This window comes from Lissotriton helveticus, chromosome 9 (genome assembly GCF_964261635.1).
Source record: "Lissotriton helveticus chromosome 9, aLisHel1.1, whole genome shotgun sequence".
Taxonomy (NCBI): Eukaryota; Metazoa; Chordata; class Amphibia; order Caudata; family Salamandridae; genus Lissotriton; species Lissotriton helveticus.
The window spans coordinates 275411052-275431261 of NC_136070.1; positions in this window are offsets into that span (position 1 = coordinate 275411052).

Below are 20210 nucleotides of genomic sequence, written 5' to 3' on the forward strand. Positions count from 1 at the left end.
TCCGGGCCCTTTTGAGGCCTAGAAACGGGGATTTTCAATGAAATAACGTGCACACTGAGAAACGTGGCAATGTAGCTTTACATAGGCCTAATACTCGTAGCTTTCACGAGAACTGGAACTGGTATACTAGAGATGGACACAACTGTAATTGCGTCTTTATGCGATTATGGGGAATACATATGCATATTAATCATGCACATATAGCATAAGATGGGGAACACGTAGGGACACAGAACATGGCAAAATTTACTTTTCCACATTCCCTCCTTGTCACTACGTTTCCATCAGGAAACATCAATATTCATGATACCATCTATCATTTCATACAGTATCATTTGCTCGTCTCGAATTGTCTTGGAACGGGACTTAGGACGGGGACTAAGACTAGGAATACAGGATGTAGCACAAATGCCGCATATCGCAGGGCCACATTGTAAACAGAGGCAGCAACTGAAAATGATCATTACTGCTATACCTAGGAATGACAATACTTTCCATCCCCAGGCAGAAATAATACTCCAGAGCCAACCGGACCATGTCCAGGTGCCTGGATTCTGGTGTAACTGATGGGCAATGTTATGAAGTCTGGTTATAGCTGAATAAACAGACGGCGCGTTATTAGGAATGAAAATGCAGCAACTAGATCCGATGACTCTACATGCTCCTCCTCTATCGGCCAGTATGACGTCAAGAACGAGACGATTTTGGAGCACGACAAATCTCATAGCAGATTGCTCTTCGGTTAAGTTACCTAGAGCAGAAGTAGTCTCATTCACTACTGCCTCAAGGGTTCTGGTTAATCTACGGATTAACTTACTATTCTGGATAGGTCCTATAAAGAAAAAGAATCCTCTATTGAAATCTTTATACTGTTCTAGAGCAGTTTCAGTTTGGTCGACAATCAGGGACTCGATCTCCCTTCTATGTCTAATGTGTACTAGATGTGTGTTTCTGTGATAATCAGATGGGGCTAGGAAAACTGGTGGCAGTAGGAAGGCAATGTAACAGGTTCCATCCCAATCGAGGGGCAGACGAACATATGCGGTCTGACCACAAACAAAATAAGAATGACGTGAAGCTTTGAAAATAGATTTCCCACTGTCACTATACTCGACAATAGTAGTACAATCACTATGTCCTACATGTACGGAACCGTTATTTCGGACACATAATTCGCCTTTGACTGGTAATACTGAAATAGCAGGTAAGTCTGGAGTAGGATCAGACTGAACATTCAGGACCATAAAATTCGAAGAATAATTACCTAAATTATAAACTTCATTTTCTAGATCTAACCCTGTTCTATGGGAAAGACCTTGCTTGTCTGGAAAACATGTACTGTTCAGAAGGGACATATCAGTTGAGGATGACGTTAACGTGGACCACGCTCCACACGAACCATTATGTGAAAATGGATAAGGAAAGAGTGGCAGAACTCCCTTCGGTGTCTGGAAAGGGGGGAGTCGACCACACACCCAACAATTAGTGGCATTGCTGGTCTGGTGTGAATAGTGTAGCATTCTGATAAATGTATTGTTGCGCATAGCAAGACGATAGGATAGCTCGTGAGGAGGCAGATCACTAAATGTGTGCTCTACTGTAGCATTAGAAGACTTATTTACATGAGAAATTGAAAAACATAAATGCAATGCATAACTTGTGCAGGTAACCATCAGGCTGAGAAACAATATAAAACTTAGAAAAACGATACATCGGATAGAGTTTTGACTAACTCTCTCACTATGGGGGTCTATTTCATACATGTCAGATACCTGTCTAACCGTTTCACCTAGGGGAGGACTTAGACAATTAAACTGGCTGACTTATTTTACTAGACCGAAGCTTCTTTTTATACTCCTGCTGCGGAGTTTCCTCTAACAGGGGAGGTTTTGAATCAATGTCATTGGCGGGACAGTCCTTAAGAATAGTATCTGTAGAAGTGTTATTTAAAGTTTTAGGTCTTAGTCCGTGAAATTTCTTGACGTGAGACAGATGCACCCAGCCTTTCCTGCCTTCCAACTTCACGGCTGTGCGGGTGGTTAGAAGGACTTGCTTCGGTTCCTTCCAGCGAGGCTCCAGCGGACTTGAACGATCAAAATTCCGGACAAGGACCAGGCATCCTGGAACGATTTCATGCGGTTTCACCTCGGTATTGTCTGGAAATGCGGCGGCAACCTGTGAACGACAAGAGTGGAGGGCAGACATCAAGGAAGCTAGGTAATCTGTCAGCATATTACTGGAAACATCTGTAATACTTCGGGGTCTAGGTGTACCCCACATATTCGGGGGACGGCCGAATACGACCTCATAAGGGGACAGACCTGATCTGGAATGTGCGATCATGCGCATATAAAATAGGGCGACTGGCAGAGCTACTAGCCAGTCTACACCTTTCTCTTTACAAACTTTGGCGATACGGATTTTTAGGGTCTGGTTATGTCTCTCTACGAGACCGGCTGCTTCTGGATGGCGTACACAATGGAACTTCCACTGGTACCCTAGTAAAAGGGAAACATGCTTCATGAGTTCAGATGAGAATGGCTGGCCGTTATCTGAATACACGACCCTAGGGAGTCCATAACGGGGGAAGAATTCACGAACCAGCTGCTTGGCAGTGGTCGCGGCCGTATAATCTGGGACTGGATATGCTTCTGTCCACCTGGACAAAGCGCATACAACTACAAGGACATACTTGAAACCTCGACATCGCTCCATCTGAATATAATCCATCTGGAGGACTTCAAAAGGGTGGTCAGGAGGTTGGAATCCACCTTGTTCCACCGGGACACTTTTACCTGGATTGAACTGACAACATATCATACAAGTACGGACTTTCTGCTTGGCTGCAGCTCGTAAATGCTTGTGTTCTGGATACTGTCTATCATGGCTTTTTCTCCTAAATGTGCAGGACTATGTGCGGTATTAATAATGACTTGAACCATTGAGTCGGGGAGAAACCATGTGGCTTTTCCCTTTGTCACCCATCCCTGGTCTGTCTGGACCCCTCCTTGTTCGGACCATTTCTTGATTTCTTCGGGAGTAGCATGTAACTGGATATCTATGACATCTTGGGTAGGGTCCTTAACTGTCATACAAGTAGTCTGTTCTAGAGTGGATGTCGGTGTCTTGCTAACTGGAGTGTCTGGTGTCTGTGCTGTAAGCTTGGCTGTTCGATCTGCTAGATCATTACCTTGGGAAATAATGTCAGTAACTTTCGTATGTGCCTTGCACTTCATGATAGCGATAGATGTCGGTAAATGTATTGCATCTAACAGAGCTTGAATCAGGAGACCATGCTGAATCTTGGTTCCATGAGAAGTCATGAAACCTCTCTCCTGCCAGAGCACTCCAAAGTCGTGTACGACTCCGAATGCATAACGTGAATCTGTGTAAATATTAACTTTCAGGTTCTTGGCACGTATGCAGGCTTGAGTCAGAGCAACTAGCTCTGCTGCTTGAGCAGACAGGGTGTCAATACGGTGTGTTTCAATAACTTCAGTGTCAGTAGTCACTGCATACGCGGCTACTAGTTCTCCTGTACTCGTTCTCATACATGAACCATCCACATAAAGTGTCAGGTCAGGATCTGGTAATGGAATATTTGTCAGGTCTTGTCTCGGCTTAGTCATAGTATTAACAACTTCCACACAATCATGCATGGCAGGATTTGAAGTAACTGACGGTAACAGTGTAGCAGGATTCAGAACGTTGCAGCGTCTGATTTCTATGTGTGGCTGGAACAGTGTCAGTTCATAACCTGTCAAACGTGCAATTGTCAAGTGCTGAGTCTGTGTTCGGTTTAAAAGAACTTCCACGGAGTGTGGAACTTGTACTGTCAGGGAATGTCCTAATACTATGGAATCACTTTGTCTGATAGCTAGTGCTGTGGCTGCAACTGACTTGAGGCACGCAGGCAGCGCCTGGGCTACTGGATCTAATGTGCTCGAAAAATAAGCACAGGGCTTGTATTGTCCGGCTTGATCTTGTGTGAGAACAGATAATGCTGTACCATCGCGTTCTGTGACAAAAAGCGTAAAAGGCTTACTGTAGTTCGGTGTTGCTAGAACAGGAGCTTGGCATAAAGCTTTCTTTAACTCATTGAAACTAAGTGTATGTTCAGATGTCCAAGGGAGGACAGTCGATACGGCTGCCTCCTGTGTCGTTAACTGTATCAATGGCTTGGCTAGAAATGCATACTGAGGAATCCATTGTCTGCAATAAGAAGTAAGGCCGATAAAAGCACGTACCTCCTTTTGTGTCTTGGGCTGAGGGAGACTCGCTATTAACTGGATACGGTCAGGTGTCAACTGCCTACCCCACTTGGACAGTAAGTGGCCTAAGTAGATCACTTGCTGGACACAGAATTGAAGTTTTGAAGGGGACACCTTGTGCCCCATCTCGGCTAGGAAATACAGAACTGTGAGTGACGCTCGCTCGCAAGCACGTTCAGAACGGGCTGTGATCAGTAGATCATCGACATATTGGAGCAGGGCAGTGTCAATTGGCATGTGAATATTGTCTAGTTGTCTCTTAAGTGCTTGACTATAAATACTAGGACTCTCTGTGAAACCTTGAGGAGCTTGTGTGAATTTATAGCTCCTTCCGTTTAAACAGAATCCAAAAAGGTACTGGCTGTCTGGATGAATGGGGACACTGAAAAATGCGTTTTTGAGGTCTTTGACTGTGAAAAATGTAGCCTCAGAATCAATGGCTGTCAATAGAGATGAGATATCTGGAACAACTGGGTACTGGGGAATGATACATTTATTAAGTTCTCGAAGGTCAATCACTAATCGATATACTGGGGGTGCATTTGGATCAGTACGTTTCATGACTGGAATGATAGGAGAATTACATACATTGGAGTCAGTTTCTACAACTACTCCTTGAGCCATAAGCTCGTCAATAATTTTGGATAAGGCTGCTACAGCCTCAGGTGGCAATCTGTACTGTCTGATTCGTGGCAAGACTATACCTTGCTTGAGAGTCACACGATGGGGTGTGATTTGCATGAAACCAACATCAGTTGGACCATGCGCCCATAGATGTTGCGGGACATTTGACAATCTCGGATCAAAATCTCGTAATACATAGTGACCCTTGAAGTCACGTAAAAACAAACGTATCCCCTCTGGGGAACAGCAAATAACTGCACCTAATTCTTTCAGTGTCTTAATACCTAACAAATTTTCTGGACATGACTTCGTAAGCAATAGATCAGTAGTTCGGGACAATGGACCTACTTCTAGAGTAACTGGCTTTGATATCTCGTTTACAATAGGCTTTCCTGAAAATCCAAGGGAAACATTTCTAGAGCCTGAGAGCGGAGCCCCTGGAACCTCGTCGTGACTAATGGTAGTCCTACTTGCCCCTGTATCAATCAGAACCTTTCTGTCTTTCCCTAATACTTGACTGTGAACATAGGGACCTTCTTGATCTACAGGAATCTCGATGAGAGGCAAGCCTACCTCCCTCTCTAGGCTGTTTCATGAATACGCTTGATACTCTGGATACTCTGTCTGTGCATACTGGTACATCTGCTGTGTAACATGCTGTGTTGCAGCGATAGGCTGCGGTACTGGAACTGTCTGTTGTGCATTCTGTGGCTGAGAAGTCTGTGAAACTTGTTCTTGTCTAGGCGGACGTGGTCTTTCTTTAGTTTTACCAGTGGCTATATTGTGTTTCAGAACTGCACACTCGTTTATAAAATGACCTGGCTGTTTACAATAATTGCATGTCCCTTTAACGGGAGCTGCAGGATGACTGGCTTGATTCGGACCCCTCTTCTGACTGTCTTGTGGAACAGATTGTGCAACTAGTACTTTCATTTTCGTGTCTTTCATACGTCTTCTCTCGTGTTCTTGCTCTTCTCTGATTCTATTCTGGTGATACTGGAGCATCTGGAGCATCTGGGACGGGGTACTAGCTTGCCAAGTACTTTCGACTTTCAAAACTCGATTTTTAACTTGTGGACTTGAATTCTCGACTAGTTTAGTAACAAAAAGATGAGGGTATGACTCGCTACTCGTCTTCAAACCACTGTTTATTATAAAACATTTCTCAAATCTAGAATAAAAATCACTAGTATCTTCGTCTGGTTTCTGTTTACATGCTGAGATTGCATCCCAGTCTCCCTTTTTCGTGGCTAATAACCTAGGCAAAACTTGTATTAATAATTCTGGTAATTCTTTACATTTGTCTCCAAGACCGGTACCTGGTACACGTATTTTATCTTCAGCTTCTAGAGCTGTCCAATCGATCTTTTTCTCTCCCACCTCCCAATCTTTTTCCTTGAGTTTTTCGTATATGCCCGCAGGCAACAGGACTTTTAACATTTTAATAATATCTGGATACGTGTATTCTCCCATACGGAGCATGTCTTTTAATTCTCGGTGGAACCCTGCTGGATCTTTGTCGTGACAGGGAATTAATTTCTTCATCTCTAAGAGTTCCATCTTGGTAACTGGGGTGTAAACAAATACTCGTTGCATTTCACCACCCGCTGTCCTAACTGGGTGTACTTCTCGTAACGGATGCTGTCTATCTATATAAAACGGTTTACTTTCTGGAGGTGAGACATGAACAAAATGCGGATTTAGGAACGTTCTATATTTGTGGCGCTGTTCTAGAATGACACTAATTAAATCGGTGCCTAAACCTTTCCATCTATACTGGAGTAACTCGTTCAGGACATCATGTAACGGACCTGGATCAGAATGTTGATCCTCATACAGCGTAATGAGGTGCTGGATCATATACATACCCACCAGTCGCTGCTCGGCTGGGAGCAGTTTCAGAAACATTTGTGCCACTATTTCGTCTGGAAAAGTGGTAGAATCAGTAATCCATCGGACTGCTGATCGGGCTAGTTCTTGTTCATGCATGGTACTTAACTCACTATAACCGATTCGTGATTTCAGAATGTGATCGGTAGCTTGAAATACTTGTTCTAGAGAACCTTGTTCTGGTGCTGGAAGAGGAACAGTTTTCTTGTGTTCTAGGCGTAAATGTCGGTCTGGAAATCTAGATTTACCTACATACGCTATTCTGGCGGTATTCTCGTCTTCTACCTCTTCAGTAGAAGAGTCATTCTCTTTCTCGCTTCCTAGAGCTTCTTTACGTTGTTCGTGTAACCTTATTATTTCTTTACGAATTTTCTTGTACATATTCTCTATACTATTGAGTGTCTTGTGCTTACCCTCGGCTATATTATCACTCCACCTTGTCAGAATTTTCATTTCGGTCGGATCTTTAGTCGGGGAATCTTGTTCCCTAATTAAACAATTGATCAGAAACTTTAACAGCATGAACTGGATCTCAGATTTTCTGTGAGACATGACTTCACCAATACTTTCTGGATCTTGTCCTGTACGAATGAAACGATACATTCTGTCTAGATCTTCTTTCATATTCGGTAGGGTGTCCAAATACTCGGTCACCCGTCTTATACGTAATGAATATATAACCTTACTATCATCACCTGGGACCGGATCATAACGGCATTCGGTAAGAGCTCTTCTGATATCTGCAACAGACTGATGTTTGGGCGTGCGCTGTAACGCACGTTCATGTAACTCGACTGACGTTACACGTTTGTGTGGCGGCGGGGTTCCCGGAGGACCTCCTCCCGCGACCCCTAAACTGGAATCGTCGACTGATATTCTTCGTGCAGGCAGAGTGACCAGTGTAGCGGGTACTTGTAATGTAGGCTGGACCGGGGGTACCGTAACAGGTGCTGTAACAGGTGCCCCGGTGACTGGAGGAGCAGGATTTACATTATTTACAGGAGCTGGCGGAACAGGATTTGCATATTCTGGGACTGTGTCGTCCAAATAGGACGAGAGAAAAATATCAGCTGCGGTCGGCTTGTGACGTAGCTTGGTCAGAACTAAGGGTGGCGGAAAATTACTGGATGCCTCCGGGGTTGCTTTTGGCAAGCCTTCGGCAAGAAGAGGATACATACCCTTAATGAGGGCATTCCTCTGTCTGTCTAACTGTTCGGTTTTAACTCGTTCACCTATTTCGATTAGTTCCCTTTCTTGGGCTCTTTCTAAGGATTCTCTACTTAATTCTGACTTTCTGATTTCTTTTTCGGTTCTTTTATGAGATTCTTTGCGCCATAACTCGATGGCATCTTTCTGTGACTGTCTGGCTTTCTTTTTCCATAATGCTTCTTCTACTCGCATGATGCACTCGGCATCCCATGTACCCGATACGGGCCATCTATACTTTTCTTCTAACTGTTTGGTGTACTCCACCCACAAATCTAGATATAATATGGCACTTATGCCATGCTTTTGATACATAAAATGACCTGGACTGTCCCTAGGCGGGACAGGAACTGCTTCTTCTAACAGACCTTTTCTAGTTCTTAACTGACGTAACTTTGAAAACAATGGCATGACTGGGCTGGAGTCTAGACACAATTACAATACACAATGAACACGATAATTAATGAAGGTACACCACTTTCATACCACGACATTGAAATACATGAATGACATTTAAAATAACAGTTCGGACAAAATACTACCTGGAATACTGAAAACAGAATACATGAATTTCTCGAGAACAGGACGGACTAGAACAGAAACGAGATGCACTGCTAAAACAGTATGAAACTTACCGGTCTCATAAAGAGACACGTCAGGACCCGCATCCACCTAAGTGGACACTTCGTGTTGGATCTGTGTACCCAAACCCACGGACCAGAGACAATGCAATTGACCCTGTCTAGATACTACCCCAGCAACGGTACTCACCGGGCAGCAAGAACGGAAGGCCTCGGACTGGACTGGACTGCTACGACGACGGACGGACGAACTTCGGACTTCAGTTACAGGTGGGCCTCCGGATACCTCGGACCTTGGACTCTCGGCTTGGGCTCTGGTCGGGACTCGCCGCGTTCCTCCACCGCCTCGTCTGGACGCTGGACCGCAACCTCCGTCTCCTCCGTGGGCCTGAGGGATACTTGAAGCAGAAATATCTGCACGTGGCCGGTATGGTTCCGTCACGGCTGCAGAGGATCAGGGGGCTTGCGTGGCTTCACCGGCGCGTGGGGAAAGGGCAAGTCCCTGTTCGGGCGCCATTATGTGGTAAATGAATAAATAATACCTCTATTTTTGACTGGACATAACAATAACAGATAGCTCAATAAATAAGAGTCAAGATTCGAGGTAGTAGGAGTTTGCAGGTTTTAATACAGCATAAAGGACAGGAACAGGACAACCTGCACGGGCAAGATCTGGGATGGCTAGCAACTTTTAATAACAGTGCACAAGCATATATAGTTAAACAAAATACATTACAGTACATACAGTAGGCGTAGCAGTGGGTGGGGTTTGTAGCAGTCGCGAAAGATAAGGCAGAAAGTAGGTGTAACAAGAGGCGTGTACATAGACATGTGATGTAAACGTAACAGAATATGTCATAAATGGGGCGGAAACATGGAGGGGGCTACCTAAGGAGCCGGGACCTCTAACCTAGTGGTGCGCGCAAGCTGGCAATGACGTGTAACTAGGGAGAAGCTGGGGGCTTTGACTTCTGAGCTAGAAGGAGAGACGAAAGTCTGGAGAGTCAGAGCGACATGTACCTAAACACTATCTAGTATCTGATGTTTAGAGAACATGTTGATAGAATCCAAAAGTTATCAGGGCAAAGGCTAACAGACACTAAGACTGGTGCATGCATTATTCTACATGTAGTGTGTGTTGAGGAATATTAAATGACCATAAATACAGTATTTCTCTTACATGGAGACGTAAAGGCTAGACGATGACTGAAACTATTGATGCGATTCAGTAGCTTAGGAATGCAGAGAAGGAGAGCTGGACTGATAACTGGAATCATAACATACTCTTGGCAGACTGGCAGGCAGAGCCAGGCCGAGCCGGGCACTGTGAGGCAGGAAGTAAGTGAAGGGTCAGGGATACAGGTGGGGGCTGTATCGCTCCTCGGAGAGGGTTCAGGAGACTGGAGCTGAATCTGAGTCCGGGCCCTTTTGAGGCCTAGAAATGGGGATTTTCAATGAAATAACGTGCACACTGAGAAACGTGGCAATGTAGCTTTACATAGGCCTAATACTCGTAGCTTTCACGAGAACTGGAACTGGTATACTAGAGATGGACACAACTGTAATTGCGTCTTTATGCGATTATGGGGAATACATATGCATATTAATCATGCACATATAGCATAAGATGGGGAACACGTAGGGACACAGAACATGGCAAAATTTACTTTTCCACAAGGGGGAGGGGAGGGTTGGCACAGGCGGATTCTCCGGGTAGGCTGTGGGTGGTAAAGCCCACCCACCCCCAGCCGTGGGTGGTGGTTGGCTGAGAAGTTGCTATAATTTACGCAAGTTTATTGTTTGTCAGCCACAGTTCAGGCTGAAGGGGAACGGGTAGGAAGTTCACGCCTGAACAACATAGGAAGCTAAAACGTTAGGTAAGAAGTTCAATGAAGTTCAAAGGGTAGTTGAGGTAGGAAAAGGGGAACGGTTTTAAGAGGTCCCACTTTCAGTTGAGCAGCTCTGATGCAAGTATGTTATTCAAGTTTGAATAGGTTATCGGGGGAAGGGCTCTTTTAGGGGTGGGGGTAGTTGATCTTAAGTGAGTAAAGATGTATAGTGAGGCTATAGTTTTGTAAGGCAAAGACCCAGGTTATGTTGTAATGTGCACCTTTTTCAATAAAGCTCTCTTTTTCACACAACCCAGTTGTCAGTGGTCTGTGCTGCCCCCTCTTCCCCAATGGGGATTTGGGGGACAGCCGACCGGGGGAGGTCTGCCCCCCCGGGTCTTTGGGGAAGTGGTGCAGTCCAGAGGACTGCACGAGAGGTTGGGCTTCATTTGGGCTATGTTATAGCCCAACATACATAGCACGCCCTTTCTGTGTGCCAGCCACCATTTTAACGTGGTGACACGATGGCCTGCACACTCCGCTAGTTGTTTGTCATCCTCCCCCCATCACCTTTAGAACAGGTTTGTAAAACAATTAATTTAGGGGGTTGCCACCCCTCCCCTATGAGGGTCATTTTCATTGGTACAAGTGCTTAAAGGGGAATTATGTGTTTCGGTTGTCGATTGATTTAGGTGCACCAGAGGTCGGCTGAGAAGTAGCTCTGATTTACACAAGTTTATTGTTTGTTAGCGGCAGTTCAGTCTGAAGGGGAACGGGTAGGAAGTTCACGCCTGGACAACATTGGAAGTTAAAACGCTAGGTAGGAAGTTCAATGAGGTTCAAAGGGTAGTTGAGGTAGGAAAAGTGGAACTGTTTTTAGAGGTCTCACTTTCAGTTGAGCAGGTCTGATGCAAGTTTGAAGAGGTTATCAGGGGAGGGCTCTTCTAGGGCTGGGGGTAGTTGATCTTAGGTGAGTAAAGATGTATAGTGAGGCTATAGTTTTGTAAGGCAAAGGCCCAAGTTATGTTGTAATGTGCACCTGTTTCAATAAAGCTGCCCTTTTCACACAACCCAGCTGTCAGTGGTCTGTGCTGCCCCGTCTTCCCTAATAGCTATGCAAGCTCTGGTCAGAGCAAACTGGGCCCTAACTCAGAGCAAGCAATACCGTGCATCGCTCACAAACAGAGCAGCATTAGCGATGCATTCATACCTTAAAGATACAGATACATCATCAGAAAAAAACAGTGCATGCTTCCCTCAGACTTGGAATAAATACAATAGGGTAAGCAGTAGAAATGTAACCACTGCCACATTTATTCTAGGGGCAGCAACAGGGCATCCTTCACACACAAACCTTATGTTACTGAGTCCCAAGGTCAGGATGAGGTACCCTACAACAGCTTAGGAGGCACAAGCTTGTTTAAAGTGTAGCCTGGTTTCGAGACAGATCCAGGAGAAGCGTGAAAGTAGCTGGCTTTGTTACAGTCCTAGAGATGAAGGAACAGACTGCAACAGTGCACGTGCTCACGTCCTTGGCATTAGCTGCTCGGCATTTGCTGCCCTTAAGGTTCAGGCCAGTGCCGCACAGCCGTGAAATGACAGAGCTGGACTGCCAGCAAAGGACAACATGGCAATAAACCCAGTAAGAATGGCCAGGGCACCAGACCTTAAGACGCTGAAATGATCTTATTATTAAAGCATTCAGGCATGAGAGGGGGCAATGAGGTGAGGTCAAGTGACACCAGACAGCTTGATTAGAAGATTATATTCTGCAGTTATTAAAAGCAAGTTTGTATTTACCCACCCACTGGGAAAATAGTACATAATCTGTACTATTTAGTCAGAGGCCAGAGGCCGACGAAATAGCCAATAACTTCACTAGTTATCCTGCTTCAAACTAAATACCAGATTACGTACTATTTGACAGGCGACAGTATTAATATTGTAAAATAAACCTTTCTTCATCCTGCAGGCGATCAACATGAACACATTGGAGAGTGATTAAGGGAATTTAAATTTCCTGTTTACTTTCATTAGAGATAAAGAAGAAGCAGGAAAAACGTGGGATCCCCGCATAAATTTGTAGTGTTGTCATGTAGGCTTACTTACTTGCAAAGAATAACAGATATGTTTGTAAATCATTATTTGATTTCTAAACATTCTTGGGGAAAAAATGTCCCATTAAATTAGGTCTTGGCCTAGCGAAGGCTGCGCTTGCGCAGTCTCGCTGGCAAGATTTTATGTTTCTTAGTATGGGGGCTTGAACCCGCCCCTCTTCTCCATTGGCTGGCTTCCTAAACGGAGGCCAGCCATTGGAGGAGAGGGGCATCACTCCGTTTAAGCCCCGTCTTTTTGGGATTCTGGGGTGTGTTTTTTACTTTCTTTCTCTTTTCTTTCTCTCCTCTTCCCATTGGCTGGAATTTTACCTTCCAGTCAATGGGAAGAGGCGAGAAAGAAAAACACGCCCCGAATCCCTAAATGATGCTGCGTTTCTCCGAGGCAGTTCTGCATCGCCTCGGAGAAACATGGTGGTGTTCAGGGACACCCTACCTCTGCAAGGAGAGTTCACTGTGGCACACACACTCGGCTGTGACGGGGACAGTATCTCACAGCCCTCCCCGCTGCTCCGATGGCTCTTAGCACACGCTGGCACTAGCGCTCTGTCTGGCAGCGTGGGTAGAGGGCTCCTATGATCCGGCGAGCTGGAGTCTCTCTCCTGACTATCGGGTCCCGAAGACCAGCTTGATGCTCCCGAACTGCATCAACGACGGGACCGCACACATCGCTCGGGTCCAGCCGGGGGGAGGCACTCGATTCTGCCACTAACCCGCTACGACGTTAAGCCATTTGGCCCGTTCTTCCTTTTCCGGCTGCACCCGGACCCTCTTTTGTTTCCGTTGCACGCTCCCAATGCCTCCCAAACATTGTCGCCGGCTCCCGGGCATCCCCGCAGGAGCAGCACATTCTCTTTGACCCTCTCCCTCCCTCCCGCTCCGTGGCAGCCCATTTCCCTCCCTCTTATGGTTGAAAAAACAGAATAAAGCAGATTTATAAGCTGATTATGAAAACAGAAGACGCCACGACTTGAGCACGGGAGGTTCCAAGATATATGCTTTTTTTTAAAAGTAAAGCACGCGGTTTGGTATTTGCGGCCATGCTCGGTATAAAACGCCCCACTTCAGTACCTTACAGGTGGTGTTTCAATTCTATGTAAACAAACGTTGAAGTGCAGTGCGATTAAGGAGTGCGTTTTTCGGCGAAGCCACTGGATGACATGCGCAAAGTGCCTGTTTAGGTAAGGCGCACGCACAAGACAATTTGACCTGCAGGCGAGGTGACAGAGAAATGCAGCGTGCGCAATGCTATGGCTTGATGTCGGCGCAGTGACGTCAGAGTTGGTGGACACTGTTTGTTGTGCTTCGGAACTAAAGATGGCAGCCCGCGGTGGACCCGCAGCTTCATCCGCGCTGGGTGCTGCACCTTCCCACTTTTCAGCTCTATTGCTTCAGTTTACGGCAAATACAGGTGAGCAAATGATTGCGGGGGAACTTACTCGTGAAACTGGGAGGGGGGAACAGATGAACAACAGTCTTTTTGAGGAAAAGTATTATTTGAACCCCTAAATAATGAGGGAAACGAGAGCCACGCGGAGAAGCGATGGAGGTGGAGTCTTATTTGTGCCAGGAAGGAACGGAGAAACATCTGCAGTGTCAACAAAGTGGAGGGAGTTTGGGAGAAACTGTTTGTGTTTAGGGGCTAATTGGAAGGTTGTTCTGTGGGGAGAAGAGCAACATTTGGTAGGGAGAGGACAGCACTGTCTGTGTGTGTGTGGCTCTGTCTTTGTGTGTGGCTCTGTCTGTGTGTGTGGCTCGGTGTGTGTGGCTCTGTGTGTGCGTGTGTAGCTCTGTGTATCTGGCTCTGTGTGTGTGTGTGGCTCTGTGTGTGTGTGTGACTCTGTGTGGCTCTGTGTGTGTGTGGCTCTGTGTGTTTAGCTTTTTTTGTAGGTGGCTCTATGTGTGGGTGGCTCTGTGTGTGGGTGGCTCTGTGTGTGTGGGTGGCTCTGTGGGTGTGTAGGTGGCTGTGTGTGTGGGTGGCTCTATGTGAATCACTGTGCGGGTGGCTCTGTATGTGTGTGTGGGTGGCTTTGTGTGTTAGGCTCTGTGTGGGTGCAAATGCAATAGGTCTCGCATTTGCGAGCGGTTAAGCTATTGTCATTGTAAATAACAATGCCATTTATTTATGTTTAAAAACCAAAACATAAATAAAAATAATGTCATGAGCAATGCCAATAGCTCTAACTTTAACAATGCCGAGACCATTGCATTGTAAATGCTTGTTAAGAATGTTCTTGACTATATTAAAGTTAGGCTTGTTTCGGTTTCTTATGGTAGGACTGTGTTTATTTTGGGTGTAATTTGGTAGGTTATTTTCTTTTTTTTTCATTAAGGGTTGTGCTTGCTTTGGGGTTCAAACCTGACAGGAAAGCAGCAGCAGATAAATAGCAATGCACGAAGTGGTAGCACGTAGAGATGTAACTATCTGGACAACAGAGAACGGACACTTACATAAGGCTACTGGTTCTCAGGGCACTCTACTTTTGGGGCGCGAACAGGGGGCATCTGGAATGATTAAGTACAGAGGGATTAGGACCCTCTGGGAATACAAGGAAGGCAAATGAATAAAGGGTATGGAGAGAGGCAGCTGGGCAGAGAATGAGGGAGTAAGGAGGATAGGCACGTGGGTTTGAAAATTAATATCAGGAATGGGATGTAAGTCACCTGAGGTTATCTGGAGAGAACAGGTGTAAGTAGGGGAACCTGGGGGTGCAGGGGGAGGGGAGGTTTGATGGCAATTAAGATGGTGATTTGTGGTAGTTGGCAAGCATAGATAGTATCAGGGGCACAGAGTCAGGGTGCATGTAGGAGTATATAGACTAGACAGCCTGGGACTAATTGTTGAGGCATTGGGCGGGGACAAGGGCAATAAGGAGTGGTTATTTAGGACACTAATTTAGCTTCAGGAAGGGACAGAAAGAATCTTATGCACGGGGTCCTAATGGCTGCCAATGGGGACAACTGGAAAGGGGCTAGTAGAGGTGGCACTAGGGGGCACTTGTAGAGGCCAACTGGGGATGAGGGCTTGCAAAGACATCATTTAGGTCACTGACGTCGGGGTTTCATTGGCACTTTAAGGGCAGTTGAGGTTTTGGGGTGCACTGGTGGGCATCAGGGCCAATATTACATAATTAACTGGAGTGCAAGCTACAGACTGGGACAGTGTGTCCTATTGTAGTGAATAAACTGACTCATGCATGCTGTAGGTAGAGCTCATTAGTGAAATGCATACTCGCTGTTTGAAGCGCCAGCCTGGCTTTCACTGTGCAGGCGGGAAATCAACCTGGTTTGAAAAGGGACAAACATGCCCCTTCAGGTGGTTGCAGTGAGAGACTGTACCACCTTACAGTGTGATGTTTGGTGGTTCCCTAGGGCCACTTTCTCCTCTTTCAAAGGGCGTCCTCGTGGGTGTACTGATTGTGTGCCAACTCTCTGTAACGCATAGTCAGTGCCCCTTTTGACAATCTCTGCCTCTGTGCCCACATCTGTAATATGTTAATAAACTTTGGCCTATGCTGTTCCTCACCATTGATATCTGGTGTATTATCATCTCACATTCTAAACTTCAAAGGAGTATTACATATTATTTGTGGCATTCTATACACTTGTACATATTAAGATGACACCAAGATCTTATTAGTGTTTCTTTAGACAGTTCACCCATTACCATGACATATGTGAATTTGAATGTTTCCATACAATTGAATTTACAAGTATGCACATATGAATGGAAATTTATAATAACATGGGTTTCTTGTTTGGCATGTGTGCTCTTTAGCCTTAGACCTGAGTCTCTTGCCAGGTTAAGCGTTGAGGGGAGGCAGTAACGCCAAACTATCGCAGGTAAGGATGGCTATCATTAGTGTACTCCCTTTTTGAATGTCTACATTGGTGACACTACTTTATGGTCTCCACGTATAAGCAGTAAGCATATCTTTCAATGTGTTTGTGGAGTGCACAGTTGATCCATGCACATTGTTGAGGTACACTCTGGGCACGCTATTGAAATTCACTGTTTGTATGATGTCATGCCTGTGAGATCATTTAAAAGGCAAACCTATCTCCTGAGGCGGAAGCCGGGAAAACGCTAGGATTTTACTTTTAAAAATTGATTGTTATATTGTGCTTTTATACACTTACTCTCTTCTCCCTGGGCATTTGTACTTCCGACCATCACGTACTGGGCATCCCAGCGCAGCGGATCGTATCGCTGCCGCGGGTCACAACATTCTTGCCGCCATTCCCCAGAGGCCACTGGCCACGCCCACTACCAACAGGCCACGCCCCCTGCCGGAGGTATTTAAACGTGCTGACTGCTAGCGCGAGCCAGAGGCAAACCTATCTCCTGAGGCGGAAGCCGGGAGAACGCTAGGATTTTACTTTTAAAAATTGATTGTTATATTGTGCTTTTATACACTTACTCTCTTCTCCCTGGGCATTTATACTTCTGACCATCACGTACTGGGCATCCCCGCGCAGCGGATCGTATCGCTGCCGCGGGTCACAACATTCTTGCCGCCATTCCCCAGAGGCCACTGGCCATGCCCACTGCCAACAGGCCACGCCCCCCGCCGCCTCCTTTCCATATAAACAATATGTTTCCCCCGTACGCGCAGCGGACGGGCGGAGCGCGCCGAAAAAGGCAAGCCCGTCTGCGCCCGTCCGAAACCGGCAGGGACCAGGGGCCATGCACCCTGCTCCTGCTCTTACTTACACCTCAGCGCAGTTGCTCTCTTTAAATACAACTCAGTCCATCACCCCTTCCCTGCTTCAGCGCATAGTCGCTCTGGGCATCTCTATCCCTTCGTCCCCTTCATTTGGACCTACGCTGCTCACTCCCCGGCTACACGTTCCTCCCCCCCCGCCCCTCCTCCCCTTTCTCCACCCACCACGGCTACTGCCTACCTGCTAAACACTAGATCGGCAGGTAAGCATCAGCTTGGGCTTTTTAATTTACTGGACACCGTCGCCCCTGATTTTCTGTTTCTCACAGAGACTTGGTTCTCGGCCGACTCCCTCCCCGATCTATTGTCCACCCTCCCCGACTCTTACTACGCCCTTCGGGCAGATCGCCCTCTTGGGAAAGCCGTGGGGGTGTGGCGATGATCACCCGCTCTAATTTTTAGTTCCAGCTTCTTCCCCACCCTCCCATACATGGCGTTGATTTTTTAGTTGCCCGCTCAGTTAACCTCTCGGCCCCCCTCACAATAGTCCTTATGTATCGTCCCCCCCAGAACATGCCCTCCTTTGTGCCTGCTCTGCAGGATCTCCTGGCTACGCTTGTGGTCAATAATTCATCTGTGCTCCTCTTGGGAGACTTTAATTATTGGCCGGGCGACCCCAGGGAAGACCAGTTCTCTAAGGATTTCTCCGCCACTCTCCAGTGCCTCAACTTTCTCCCCCACGTTCACTCCCCTACTCATGTTCAGGGTTATATTTTAGATCAAATATGGTCAGCCAGTTGCACTATCCTCCCCCCCACTGTCCTCCCATGCACTTGGTCCGATCATTTTCTGATCTTATTCCCCATTGAGCTGAAGCACCAGAGAAACTCCCCTTACCCAAGAATATTTCGGCTCGCTACTGGAATCGGGTTGATTTTAACTCTCTCTGCGCTTCTCTCACTTCCTCTCCCCCCGATCTTCTCAACCTTCCCCTTGATCTTCAAGTAGATGCTGTGAATCACTGGCTGTCTTCTTCTTGCAACCTGGTTGCCCCCCTCAGGAAAGTCAAGGCCTGCCGCCCCCACGATGGACGAGTTGAAAATCCTTAAACTGGACCTTAGGCGCTCTGAACGCCATTGGAGGCGCAACTACTGTCCTCTCTTGCGAGCTAAATACAAGTCTCTCCTAGCTAACTATAAGAGGGCTATCCTCTCAGCTAAAACCTCTTATTTTTCGGAGAAAATCACTTCGTCAGCCAATAAGCCCAAAGAGATTTTCTCCATAGTTCGCAACCTAGTTGCTTCTGACAGGGCCAACCCTAACCTCATCCCCTCCCAAGCTCTCTGTCTGTCCCTGAATGACTTCTTTCTAGAGAAGATCGCGAAGATCAAATCTAACATCCCTTCCGTATCTTCGCCACCCCCTTTCCCTGCTCTCCCTCCGTCTTCTTCTTTTCTTGATCAGTTCCCCCTATTCCTCTGGACTCCTTTCTCGCTCTTCTACAGAAAGTGAAGTCAGGATCTCCGGCTGACTGTGCTCCAGCTCGCATTCTGAGAGAGCTCCTCATCCACTGCCCTGATGCCCCCCTTTCCCTTCTCAATGCCTCCATTTCCTTAGGCCTAGTCCCGAAATCTTTCAAATCGGCCATAGTTCTTCCCATTTTAAAAAAGCCTGGTTTAGACCCCTCCCTTCCGTCCAACTTCAGACCCATTTCCCTTCTCCCTTACCTTGGGAAGATTTTGGAGAGTTATATCATAACTTGTCTCTCCACCTTCATCGAGGACAACCATCTTTTGGCCTCCCACCAAGCAGGATTCCGCCCGGCCCACTCTACTGAGTCAGTGGTCCTGTCCGTTCTAGACGAGCTAAAGAGCAAGGCTGATTCCAACTTACCCCAAGCCTTGGTGCTCCTTGATCTGTCCGCTGCGTTTGACACGGTCGACCACTCCATCCTTCTCGGCCGTGTCTGCGCAGCGGGCGTTCGGGGCACTGCCCTCTCTTGTCTCGCCTCCTTTCTTAAAGAACGGACTCAGGCGGTCCATCTTTCTGGTTTTACTGCCCCCACCCGCTTGGTTCCTTGCGGGGTCCCCCAAGGTTCCTCCCTGTCCCCTCTTCTTTTTAACCTTTACATCCACCCCCTTATTCTTTCTCATCTTGACATGGGGGTCTCCGTGTATAATTATGCGGATGACCTCCAGTTAGTATTTGATCTTTCCTCTCCTTTGCACTCCCTACCTAAATTCCACTCAACTCTAGTTTTCATCTCTGAGTGGATGAACCACAATCAACTTAAACTCAATCTGGACAAGACTGAGTTGGTCCTGACTGGCCCCACCACCACCCCTTGGTCGGCCACCTTTTGGCCCTCCACCTTCGGCCCCCCGCCCGTACCGGCGGCCTCTGCAAAGACCTTGGGCATTAAAGTCAGTCGTGACCTCTCCATGCATGCCCAGATTAGTTCAGTTGTTTCTTCCTGTTTCCTCTCCCTCCGTATCATCCGGAAAGTGTCCCGTTTCTTTTCTTCCAATGCCCTTAAACTTATTATTTTGGCTACGATTCTCTCCTGTCTGGATTATGGGAATAGCCTTTACGTGGGCATTCCGGCCTACAAATTACGCCGTCTTCAGGCTATCCAGAATCAGGCCGCCCGTCTTATCCATCACCTTCCCAAGTCCCTTCACATCACTCCTGTTTTGAAATCCCTTCACTGGCTCCCCATCTGCCAGAGATCCCTTTTCAAGATGGGCTGTCTGGCCTTCATGGCTCGCGCCCGCACTGCCCCGGCTTTCATTAATTCCCTCATTAGTCCCTACACCCCCAATCGTGCCCTCCGTTCCTCCAATCACTCCCTTCTTAATGTTCTGTGCTTCCGTAGATCCAAAACTGGAGGCACTAGATTCTCGGTATTAGCCCCTCGCTTCTGGAACAGCCTTCCACTGTCCATCAGATCTATCCCAGTTTACTTACAATTCCGTAAGGCCCTTAAGACCTTCCTGTTCTCCCAAGCGTACTCCGGCTGATGTCCTTACGG